We start from the raw sequence: 11,995 nt of genomic DNA, 5'->3' as shown, positions 1-11,995 counted from the left end.
CTCTAGCCTCCTTGGCAACCTCATTAGCGTTGCCACCAAAGACTGAAACAACGATTCCAGTCGCGGGACAGAAACTATACTTTTCTAAAATTCCTATAGAAGAAAACTCAGACGAGATACCGTCAGGAGAAGTCTGTACAACTTCTATGGAGTTTGAATCCAGGGATTGGCGATTCCCGTACATCGACTATGCAGTGTATGGAATTCTGCCAGAAGATCCTAAGGAAGCGGCCTCTATCAAACGAAAGGCCCTCCGATTTTATTATGATACAGTCTCTCAAGTCCTGTATCGTAAATCGCATGATGGAGTTTTGCTTCGATGTCTCTCCCGGAAAGAAGCAAAAGAGGCCCTCAAGGAAGCTCATGGCGGAATGTGCGGAGCTCATCAGCCTGGAGCTAAATTAGGAGATCGCCTCCGACGCATCGGCTATTATTGGCCGAAGATGTTTTCAGACGCGGTTGACTATGCTAAACGTTGTCACGCGTGCCAAATTCATGGAGACTTCATCCACCAAGCGCCAGGGAACTTACACCCCACATCAGCAACTTGGCCATTCGAAATGTGGGGTATGGATATCGTCGGACCGATTTCCCCTCCGACGTCCAAGGGACACCGGTTCATTTTAGCCGTAACCGACTATTTCTCCAAATGGGCGGAGGCAATCCCGTTGAAAGAAGTCAAGACTTCAAACGTAATCAAGTTCATCAAGCATCACGTTGTCTACCGTTTTGGAGTCCCGAGGCGAATAGTTCACGACAATGGGACACAATTCATCGGCCTTGGGTTCCAGAGATTCTGTGACAAATTTAGAATCCAAAGTGTCGCATCCACGGCATATTATCCACCAGCAATCATCAGCCTGGAGCTAAGTTAGGAGATCGCCTCCGACGCATCGGCTATTATTGGCCGAAGATGTTTTCAGACGCGGTTGACTATGCTAAACGTTGTCACGCGTGCCAAATTCATGGGGATTTCATCCACCAAGCACCAGGAAACTTACACCCCACATCGGCGACTTGGCCATTCGAAATGTGGGGTATGGATATCGTCGGACCGATTTCCCCTCCGACGTCCAAGGGACACCGGTTCATTCTAGCCGTAACCGACTATTTCTCCAAATGGGCGGAGGCCATCCCGTTGAAAGAAGTCAAGACTTCAAATGTAATTAAGTTCATCAAGCATCACGTTGTCTACCGTTTTGGAGTCCCGAGGCGAATAGTTCATGACAATGGGACACAATTCGTCAGCCTTGGGTTTCAGAGATTCTGTGACAAACCATAGTGAAGCTCCTCAAAAAGTTTGTCTCCAAGAGCCGGCGCGATTGGGATGAAAGACTTGGTGAATGTCTGTGGGCTTACCGCACTACGGTAAGGACCTCTACAAGAGCCACACCTTTTTCTTTGGTATACGGCTGCGATGCTGTATTGCCATTGGAAATCCAGATTCCTTCTCTGAGAGTCGCTATCACAACTGGACTAACAGAAGAAGAAAAGCATCAACGACGTCTGCAAGAACTTGAAGCCTTAGACGACAAGCGACTTCAAGCTCAACAACAGATCGAGTTGTATCAAGCCCGTACTTGAAGCCTTAGACGACAAGCGACTTCAAGCTCAACAACAAATAGAGTTGTATCAAGCCCGTATTTCCAAAGCCTACAACAAAAAGGTTAAAGAGCGGATTTTCAAGAAAGGCGATTTAGTGTTAGCCAACAGGCGACCCATGGTGATGACACACAAAACCAAAGGGAAATTCAATCCTAAATGGGAAGTGCCCTTAGTAATAGAATCAGTCTATTCGAATGGAGCGTATCGCCTCATCAATCAAGAAGGAGACAAGCTCATGATGCCAATTAATGGGAAGTTTCTTAAGAGATACTTCCCGTAAATCATGTAGCCCCCTGAACCCCAACCAAATCAGGCTGGGGGTTGCCCATTCATAGTGTAATTCTATCTTGTATTTCGTCATGTTAACACTACACCTCTGACGATTGTAATTTGATGGAATTATTCTGAATAAATAATAAAGGGAATTTCGATAACATTTGCATCATTTTCTATTGTCTTGAACCAGATTTCAAAGATGATAAAGAGCAAAGGTGATATCATTTTCATTCCATGTTGTTAATCTAAACACAAAATGATGACAAACAAAATGAAAAAGATACAAAATTCCTTAGCCAAGAACAGGTCAAGAGCTAAACATCAGGCTTCATTAACTTGAGGGTTTTTAGCCTAGACTTGAAGGCAGAGAGTTTCTCCCGGTGAGCCGCTCGGACTTGTTCCTCGATCTCCTTTCTGAGTTCTGCTTCAATAGGAAGAGTAGCAACAATGTCTTTACGAGTCTGCTCAGCTGCGTGGAGTGTACGACAAAATTTCGTATAAATTTGGCCACTTTTATGCTCAAGCTCTTTTCTGACATCCTCATAGTGGGCCAATTGGGCTTTCTTCTGGTCCAACTCGGCTTCTAATCGAGCGATAGTCTCTTCAATACCGCGGATATCAGAAGCAACACGTTTGATTTTAGCATATGCTTTAGAGTGTCGCTTCCTTAAAGCTGATATGCGGGCCTTTTTATCAGATAGTTCCTTGCGAAGATTCCCTGGGTGATGCGCTCTCGAGATTATCGCCAAGGAAAGAGCCGGCTCCACTTCAGAATCTAAATTGGCGCGCTGTAACTCCCTGAAAGCTGTCAATTCTGCCATCAAAAGAGTGATCCCACCCTGGCAGTGCTCAGTCCAGGATGCATCCCCTTTGGCCTTGATGTCGTCCAAACATTGGCTCAAGATGGATTTACAGTCTTCAAGAGAAGCCCCCTCAACACTGATCATACCAATAATTGTTTGCATCCAACGTTCCAGTTCATCAATTGATTTCTTCAGAGCTCCTGAGCGTGGAGGAGGAAGAGTTGGATAGATTGGATCCGTATGATCATCCTGAACAGGTGTTGGAGCAACTTCAGAAGAAGGACCCTCTTCAGCCCCATCGTCTTCAGGAACTGAGGGGATCGATTGAGGCATTTCGTCCTCTCCATCAGTGAAACGCCCAACGAGCGCAGACTTCATCGCATCCCCCATTATTTTGGCCCTCTTGGAATTCTTGGCCATGACAGGTATCCGCTTACGGATTCTCCTGTCATACTCACCTTGCTCAGCAGCAGAAAGAGCTTCCTTACCCGATCTTAAAGAACGAGATGTAGGAACGGGCTCTTCTGCAGGGATCTCCTCAGTGGTCTTTTCTTCAGGAGAATCATCAATTGGCTTTCCCTCTTCAATTCCCGTAGGAACCTCTTCTTCAGAAGGTTCTACGGTAGACAAGTCCTTAGGAGCTTCAACGGCTCCGATCGCTTCCTGTTCACAAGATAGGTACTCTTCCATCCCTGGCAGACGAGTACTCGCAGAACCACTCCGTGAACGGTACAATTCCCGAATCTCATTTATACATGAAGTATAAACGTCATATTCCGGAATCCGAGAAGCTTCAACAAACCACTGGCAGAAATCTATAACAGTAGAGCAGCCGGGTGATGAATGGGGTAAAGTGAATTGCGCATGGGTTCCCCCGGCGGAGAAAAAGTACCATGCGCGAGCTCCTTCGTATAAATTCCCAATCTGAGCTAACGCCGGGTTAGGATTGCCAACATAGAGTTGGTCATATCCAAACTGTCTCGTGTCTGGCGAACCGTGAAGGCATGTAAGGCTCGATTACGCACTTCTCCCGTGAGCGATAGACCAGGTAGCCCAACCTGATCATAAGAAGCCAGCTGAATGTACCCTCTTCCAAAGAAGATGAGCCTTCAAAAAGCAAGTCCATGAAACAGGCATCCTCCACATCAGCTCCGTCAAAGTTAGGAGCACAGCAGAAAACCCGGTAATTATCTTCCCGGGATAGAAGCTGTCGAGCCCTGACTATATAAGAACTAGTCCACGTGGCCGACTCCAATCTTTGTACGAAGGGAGTATAAGCATCACCCCCTTCAGGGCAATGCAACACGAACCAGGCCACTAAATATGTATATGGCATTGGTACACGTGGTTGAGGAGCCTTCCCAGCTTTCTTCTTAGTAGCTTTGACTCCCGAAGCACTGAGAAGTTCCGAAGTCAATACCCTCAGGCCTTTTTGGATACAGCCAACCATAGCAGTAAGGAGACTCACAGGTCTCCCATGCGCTAGCAAAACAACTGGGTACACAACCTCAGCTAATATTGATTCTATTGGTCTTGACGGTACCGCACACCGCTTTAACCAAATCATGAAGAAGCCTGCAAGTAGGGCCGTGTCAGAGATAGGAACTGTGGCTTGGTAGTGGAAACTTTCAAATTCGACACCAGCTTCAAAATCATCCTCAGCATGCTCTGTCTTATAAGTAGCACCAGGAGCCTTAATCCGAGCCTTGGCGTCCTTAAGTGAGACAGATACGGCTACATCTTTCCGATTCAAGTTTTGAAAGAGGTAGTCTGCCCATGTGGTATGCATAATGCCCCCTCCACGCATCCCAAAGACTTGGGCACATATGTGGAAGTGGCACATCAATTCCCAGAAAGTGGCGTAAATTTCCGGGTGCGCCACCTTTAGTAAGGAAAGCTCCTCAGTGGTGGGAATAAACTCCACGTAGGGCGTTTTTCCAAGCGGCAGCCCCGACACTGCCTGCATCTCATGGAGAGCAAAACCTAACTCTCCTGCAGGTGTGAAGAATGTACAGCTGTCAGGGTTATATTTCTCCAACATAGGGAAGAAATTGTGAAGACTCTGCATGACTCCCCGTCGTGTAGCTAACACAGGAACTGTGAGACCCGATTGAGCGAGCGAGTCCTTAAGCTCTTCAAGAACAAAGTCAACCATACGGGTCCACCAACCTCCTTCTCCGGAACAGATCCATCCAGGAGATCTGAACGTTTGGGTAGAGAATTCACCCTGAGTTGCAAGGAATTGGCGGATAAAAATGTTCGCTGGACGTGGCATCTCCGGAACCAGCTCTTTCTTCTCAAACAAACCAGGTTTTAACCCCTTGAGTTGTTCCCCGATTTGTGTACGAGCCCGTCGACCAAATCCAAGCGACACGTTCTCCTTCTCCTTTACTATGTCGAAGGTCAAACCCCGACGGCAGCTCACATTCAAAAAGTAAGAGAGAGGGTACATCCTCTTCATGTTTGGGAGGAATAAGAAGCAATTATCAGCTCTCCACAGCAGCTTCGAATCTTCCACATATGTGAGATGGTCATCGACTGGTATGCGATCCCCAAATATGAATGCTGGTTTAGGAAACTGAGCATGACCAACAGGGGTCTCCAAGTCTAAGTCAGTTATCAAAATCCTGAGAGTAGAGTATTGAGGGAATTTAATCATTTCCGCTCTTTCCGAATCAGGAAAAGTACACAATGGAATCCTGTTCTGAAGACTGAATAATTCATTCGGGTCAGGTCCACCAATATATCCGAAATGGTGCTCTTGTGAAAGCGGCACGTTTGGGAGAAGCACTGCACAATCAAAAGCAGAAGTTAGTAGCTAGAAGCGAGCTATCGACATAAAGACATAGTCAGAAATACAAAGGCTCATGTCGAAATCTCCAACGCGAGGGTCGAGCCTCGCGTCAGAAATCTCCAACGCGAAGGTCGAACCTCGCGTCAGAAGTTTCAAAACGCGAAGAGTCAACCTCGTGTTGAAAAATTTGAACGCGAGGGTCGAGACCCACATGGGATCCCAACCCCGCGTTTTCATTGAATTAAAACGAGTCACCTTCCTCGTTGTCAAGAACCCATCTAGGGTTTTCAGAGAACTTGCCAAGGCAAGTTATCGTGGTCAGCACTCACCACGACAGGGAGGCCCCTGCGACGGTGACGTCGACGGCAAAGTCCCCGCACGAACAAGAACACCGCCAGTGTTCTCAGCCGACGGCATGTCGGAAGTCACCTCAGCGACTCTCTTGGAGTTCGAACCCCTTCTCCGAGGTGCCATTGATGCAGTCAATCGGAGGAAATATTCTTGAACGAGGAAGACGAAGTTCGTCGGAGATTTCACCGAAATCAAACGAGAATTCTCGTTCTTGGAAATAGCCGAAAGTCTTGAAAGTCAATTGACTTTTGACGTGACCGTTCAGGTCTACTTATAACAGCCGTCAAGCTATTAAGAGGGCACGGGATTCTAGGAAGTGAATCCCAACCATCTCCAAAACGCGAAGCTCACAGTCGCGTTCAAATTTCACAAGTGCAAGGCTCTAGCTAACGTCACGAAGGCTCGAACCTCGCGTTTCAAATATCAAACGCGAAGGTCACCCCAACGTTGCAATTCTTCTAAACGAAGAACATGCACTTGTAAGCTCACTTAACAGAGTGTTAATCAAGACCTCTGTATTTCTTCAGCAGAATTCAAATTCTCATTGGGTTAATACTGCACCCCAAAATCCACTTATCAATTCTCAAGAATAGAATAATAAGTCTCCAAATCATTACCAATTTATTAGCTCTCCTCAGCAGAGCAATAAATAACTTGTTTTCAGTGGAGTAACAAACTTCCCCAAAATCCTACTCAAATCACAAGTATCACAATTCATCGCTCCGATGATAAAACACATAGCAGTTCTCCCCTGTGAGACGCTATAATATTCTTTCCCCACAAATGTCACGTTAAAATTACACCTCTGACAAAATCAACTTATCGATTCTCGTCAATAGAACGATAAGTCCTCAAAATTGCCCTGATCGCAATATTTCTTCTGTCACGTTAAAACTACACCTCTGACAAAAATCAACTTATCGATTCTCGTCAATAGAACGATAAGTCCTCAAAATTGCCCTGATCGCAATATTTCTTCTGTCACGTTAAAATCACACCTCTGACAAAATCAACTTATCGATTCTCGTCAATAGAACGATAAGTCCTCAAAATTGCCCTGATCGCAATATTTCTTCTGTCACGTTAAAATCACACCTCTGACAAAATCAACTTATCGATTCTCGTCAATAGAACGATAAGTCCTCAAAATTGCCCTGATCGCAATATTTCTTCTGTCACGTTAAAATCACACCTCTGACAAAAATCAACTTATCGCTTCTCGTCAATAGAACGATAAGTCTTCAAAATTGCTCCGATCGCAATATCTCTCTTGCTAAGTTAAAACTACACCTCTAGCATTTATAGACTTCTTTCAGTGTTTAAAGCAAAACATAACACAGGAAGAATTCTATTAGTCAACCCTATTATGGGAGTATTCGTCCTCAGCAGTTTGAAACTTTCTAGAGTTGTCTTAAATGATAATAAAGATGGCACAGTGGCGTGACCTGAGATCTTCCATCGGGTGCGAGCTTCAGTCACATGAGAGCTCCATTGCGCAGCTAATGGCTAACGTGGCGAGGAAAGATACGGAGAGAGCTGAGCTACTCCGCTCTTTGGACTCGAACCGCGAGGAAACGACTAGGTTGAGAGAGGCCTTGAAGTGCGTTGAGGAATCTACTGCTCTTATTGTAAATGACCTGGCTGGACTAGAGCGTTCTCGTGAACAGGCACTCGAGGAGCTCGGATCCACCCAGGAGAGACTGATGAAGCTGAAGAGTGAGGCCGCAGAGATGCTAAGCCATTCTGAAGAATCTTCTCGAGCTAATCTGCAGGCGGAACTCGAGCGGAGTTATGTAGATAGACTCTTTAGTTTAAAGTCTCATATCCTCGAACGCCAAATGCCTTCGGGCTAACGAGCTTTTCATTGTATGCTTTTGACTCGGTCTATTAATAGAAACTCCGCAAAGGAGTTCAAAGTTCCTTGACCATTCATCAAGGACTCGACTACCGTCTTCGCAAGACTGTTTAGGTACACCAAGGAGATTTGGAGGAATTTAGGTGCATTAGCGAGACTGACAATTGCACCTGAAGATACCCCTTCAGCAGCTGAGATGGAGGCGTTAAGATGATGACTAGCAGGCGATCCAGGTGCTGAAGCTGCAGAGGCGATTGAAATGTTCAATTGCGAAGGGCTTGAGGTCAAAGCCATCAATGCTTTCGCTTGAGAAGAGCTAGGCCCAGCCTCCGTTGGGGTGAGTGAGATCTTCATCACCGCTTTTGGTGAAGCAGCTACTACAGAAGAGTCAGGCAGGGGTTGCTCTTGCATAGGGGCTGATACCTGCACGAGCTGTTGTTCCGGAGGAGGAGTAGCGGCAGTGGTTTCAGGCAACGCTACAGGCGGAACAGTCGCCGTAGGAGAACCAGGTAAATGTTGCTCTTCTAAAGGAGCCGACACTTGCGCAGGTTCTTGCTCTAAAGGAGCCGCTGAAGTAGTCCCGGGAGTAGGCGAACCTGCATGAAAAAACGGTCGGAACGCAGAAAAAGCATGTGGAAGAAGTCGAAACAAACCAAGCTTACCGGTAAGATAAAAAGGAGTATAACCTGATACTTTATCAGATGGGACCTTGGGAGCATCATCATCAAAAGTGGTGACGTCATCGATGGAATCATGCTCATCGTCATCTTCACCATCACCTGACATGTTGCCAACGTCAGCATCCTCATTGCCTCTATTTCCGTCAGCTGCATCACCAATTGGGGAGTCGTCATAATCAACTCGCTCCTCATCATCCCGAATAGTTGAAGACTCCGGAAGACTTGCGCCAGCGGCTGGTCTTTTCATAAGTCCCGTTGTAGGACTAGGCATTAAATCATCAGCTTGTGACATTAATGCTGAAGGAGAAGGAGGTGGATTATCTTCAAGACTCCCTGGTTCCAATGCAGGAGACCTAGGAAAATCCATCACCGGAGCAGACTCTGCATCTGCAGCCATTAATTCATCTTCTTCGTCCTCAGGAGGATGATAAGAAGAAACTTCGCCTGACAAAGCTGGGCCGTGAGAACGAAGTCCCGCTCTGTGTGGCAGGCCAGCCACAGATGATTCCTGTGGTTCGTCATCTTTAGCAGCTTTGATGGCCTCAGCCATCAACTTGGACTTCTGTTGGCCCTTGGGGGGAGAATTAACCAGAAGTTTCCGACGAATTTGCTTATCATATTTGCCGGCCTCATCTGCAGAGAGTTTTCTTTTCCCCGCCGCTCTTGTCACGGGAGGATCAACCACTCGTTGCTCTCCCTCTGGAACAGGCTCAGCTGTCTGTTCTTCTTCCTTCAAGCGGGATGTCTTGGACCCCTTCCTTAAATTATACATATGCCTAATGTCTTTCAGGCAAGATGTATTCAAGTTATAGTTGGGAGTCTGAGAAGCGGCGTAATACCAATTACAAAAGCTGATGGAGGTATAGGAGTTGGCAGTTTTGTGAGGAAGCTTGAAGACGGCTTTGGTACAGCCTGCTACAGAATAATACCAAGCCCTGGCTCCTTTATATAAATTGCCTATGACTGAAAGTTGAGGATGAGGTTTCCCGACATACAACTGATCATACCCAAATTGGCGAGCAAACCTATAGGGTTGGTAAGGCTCGATGAAGCATTTGGCGACTTGTCGGAAGATCAGGTAGCCTGGCCTGATGGACAGAAGCCAGTGGAAAACACCCCCGCTCAGCTGAGTGAATCCATTAGGACCTGCTGTATCCTGATATTCTGCTCAAACAGCGGTAGATATGGAAGTTGGTGTCTCGCGCAAGGATTTGGTGAATTCTAACCATGTAACCCCCCCACCTATTTCGCAGATTCTAGTCGCTGCACAAATGGGATGAATGAGTCTTCCGGGGGAGAGGCTGCACTCATCAAAGGAGGACAGTGAAGCACGTACCAAGCCATCAAATAGGCATATGGCATTGGTACCCTGGGATTGGGAGTTTTGAAAGTCTTGTGACCCTCAGACTCCACCTCTGTAACATCAATGAAGTCAGAGGCTAACTCCCACAGTCCATACTGTAAGCAACCCACCATGGCGCTGAGGAGGCTCACAGGTCTCCCATGTGCCAAGAGAACAGCCGGGTAGACCACCTCAATAGCAAGGGCATCGACCGGCCTGGTAGGAACGACGCAACGCTTGAGCCACAGCATCAAGAATCCAGCCAGCAACGCCGCGTCGGAAATTGGAATCAGAGCTTGATAATGAAAGCTCTCAAACTCTGTGTGAGCCGGGAAAACATCTTCCTTGGCCTCGTTAGTGTAATGGGAGGTAGCGTCGTCAATACGAGCCTGAACCTCTTGGAATAAATATTCCGCCCAAGACACTTGCTTAATACCACCTCCGCGAGCCCCAGTCAGCTGCATACAGATATGAAAGTGGCACATCACTTCCCAGAGAGTGGCGTAAATTTCGGGGCTGGTCTTCTTCAAAAGTTTAAGTTCCGCAGATCCCGAAACAAATTCTTCATATGGTAAATCTCCGAGAATAAGACCTGAGACTTCGTGCATCTCGTGAAGAGCGAAGCCTAGCTCCCCCACAGGGGTGAAGAAAGTGCAAGTCTCGGGACTATACTTCTCCAATATGGAGAAGAAGTGAAAGTGGCTCTGAATAATCCCAAACTTAGTAGCCCGCACTGGAACCAGTAACCCAGCTTGGGCAAGAGGGGTTTCCAATTCCTCCATAACAAACTTAGTCATCTGGGCCCACCATCCTATCACTGGAGAATGAACCTAACCAGGAGCTCTAAATCCTTGTGCGGGAAATTCTCCTTTCTTTTCCAAAAATCTCTTAACAAAGGTCTTCGCCGGGCTGGGCACTTCGCCAAGGGGATACTCCTTAGCAAATAAACTCGGCCGCAAAGCTGTCACCTGCCGGTTGTAACCAACTGTGCGGACCCCGTGAAAAGTCAAAGTCCCGAGAGCAACCCCATCTTGATCCTTAACCAGGGGCCAATCCATATGCCTTGGGACAGAAGCACACTGGAAATAAGATATGGGGAACATCCTCTCCATATTGGGCAAGAAAAGGTTGCGGTCCCCAACTTTCCGTAACCACTTGTAGTCCCCATCATAAGCAGTGCTTGCGTTGAAGTCAACAAAGTCCCCGAAAAGATATTCAGGTTTGACTATTGGCTTACGGCTTGGGCTTTCAAGTCGGGCGTCCGTAACCAATGTCCTAAGAGTGTCGGAAGAAGCTTGGGTAATTAATTCTACGCGACTCTTCTCCCTAATTCGGAAAACTGGGAGTTCTTGGCGTGAGCTGAAGGCCATGTTCATGTCCGCACCACCTTCATGCCCGAAATGGTGGCGAAAAAGAAGGGGTTCGTTGGTATGACGCACTGCAAAAAGAGGAAAAGAGTTAGACAACTCGAAATCAAAGCTCAGACGCGAAGGTTGAACCTCGCGTCAAACAAGTCCAGACGCGAAGGTCGAACCTCGCGTCAGACAAGCTCAGACGCGAAGGGCGAACCCCGCGTCAGACAAGCTCAGACGCGAAGGTCCAACCCCACGTTAGAAAGTTCAGACGCATAGGTTGACCCTCGCGTCAAAAATCTCAGACGCGCAGGTCGACCCCCGCGTCAAGAAAGATGAAACGACGGAGTCCAGCCCCGCGTTATTGAAACAAGTTTCCTCGTTGATCTCAAGATCAGAACTTGCCGAAGCAAGTTTAATGACCACAGAGGTCGTACTCACCACCAATCAAAGGAAGTTCGGGCGGCACATTCGCCTGAGCAGCAGCGCCGCCGGCCGGCGCTGACGGTGCCGATCCTTGAGCCGTAGCGGCATCAGATTTGGAAGGACGAGAGACCAATTTCTTGGGTGCCATAAGGTTTCGTCGGAGGAGATGTACAGTTGTCGCCGGAGATGAGAACGAAGTTTTTTTTCGTTGGAATTTCAAGAAGAGTCGAATGACTCTTGATTTGACCCCTAGCAGTCTATTTATAGACAGCTATGAGCTGTCAAATCATAACGAATGGGATTCGAGGCTATCAGCCCACCCAAACTCGACCCTCGCGTTCGAGTTGGTTGAGCTTCCAAACGCGATGCTCACCTGCGCGTTCAAATTTTCTCAACGCTGGGCTCACCCACGCGTTCCAATTCTCAAATGCAGAAGTCATCTCTGTGTTGAGACCACCATGACAGCAATTTCTTGGCTACCAAGGCGACCAAAGCCAGGAAGAAATAAACG

The sequence above is a fragment of the Asparagus officinalis genome, chromosome 5, assembly GCF_001876935.1.
Source record: "Asparagus officinalis chromosome 5, Aspof.V1, whole genome shotgun sequence".
NCBI classification, from domain to species: domain Eukaryota; kingdom Viridiplantae; phylum Streptophyta; class Magnoliopsida; order Asparagales; family Asparagaceae; genus Asparagus; species Asparagus officinalis.
The sequence above is the reverse complement of the archived record's forward strand: the minus strand, read 5'-3'. Positions refer to the sequence as shown.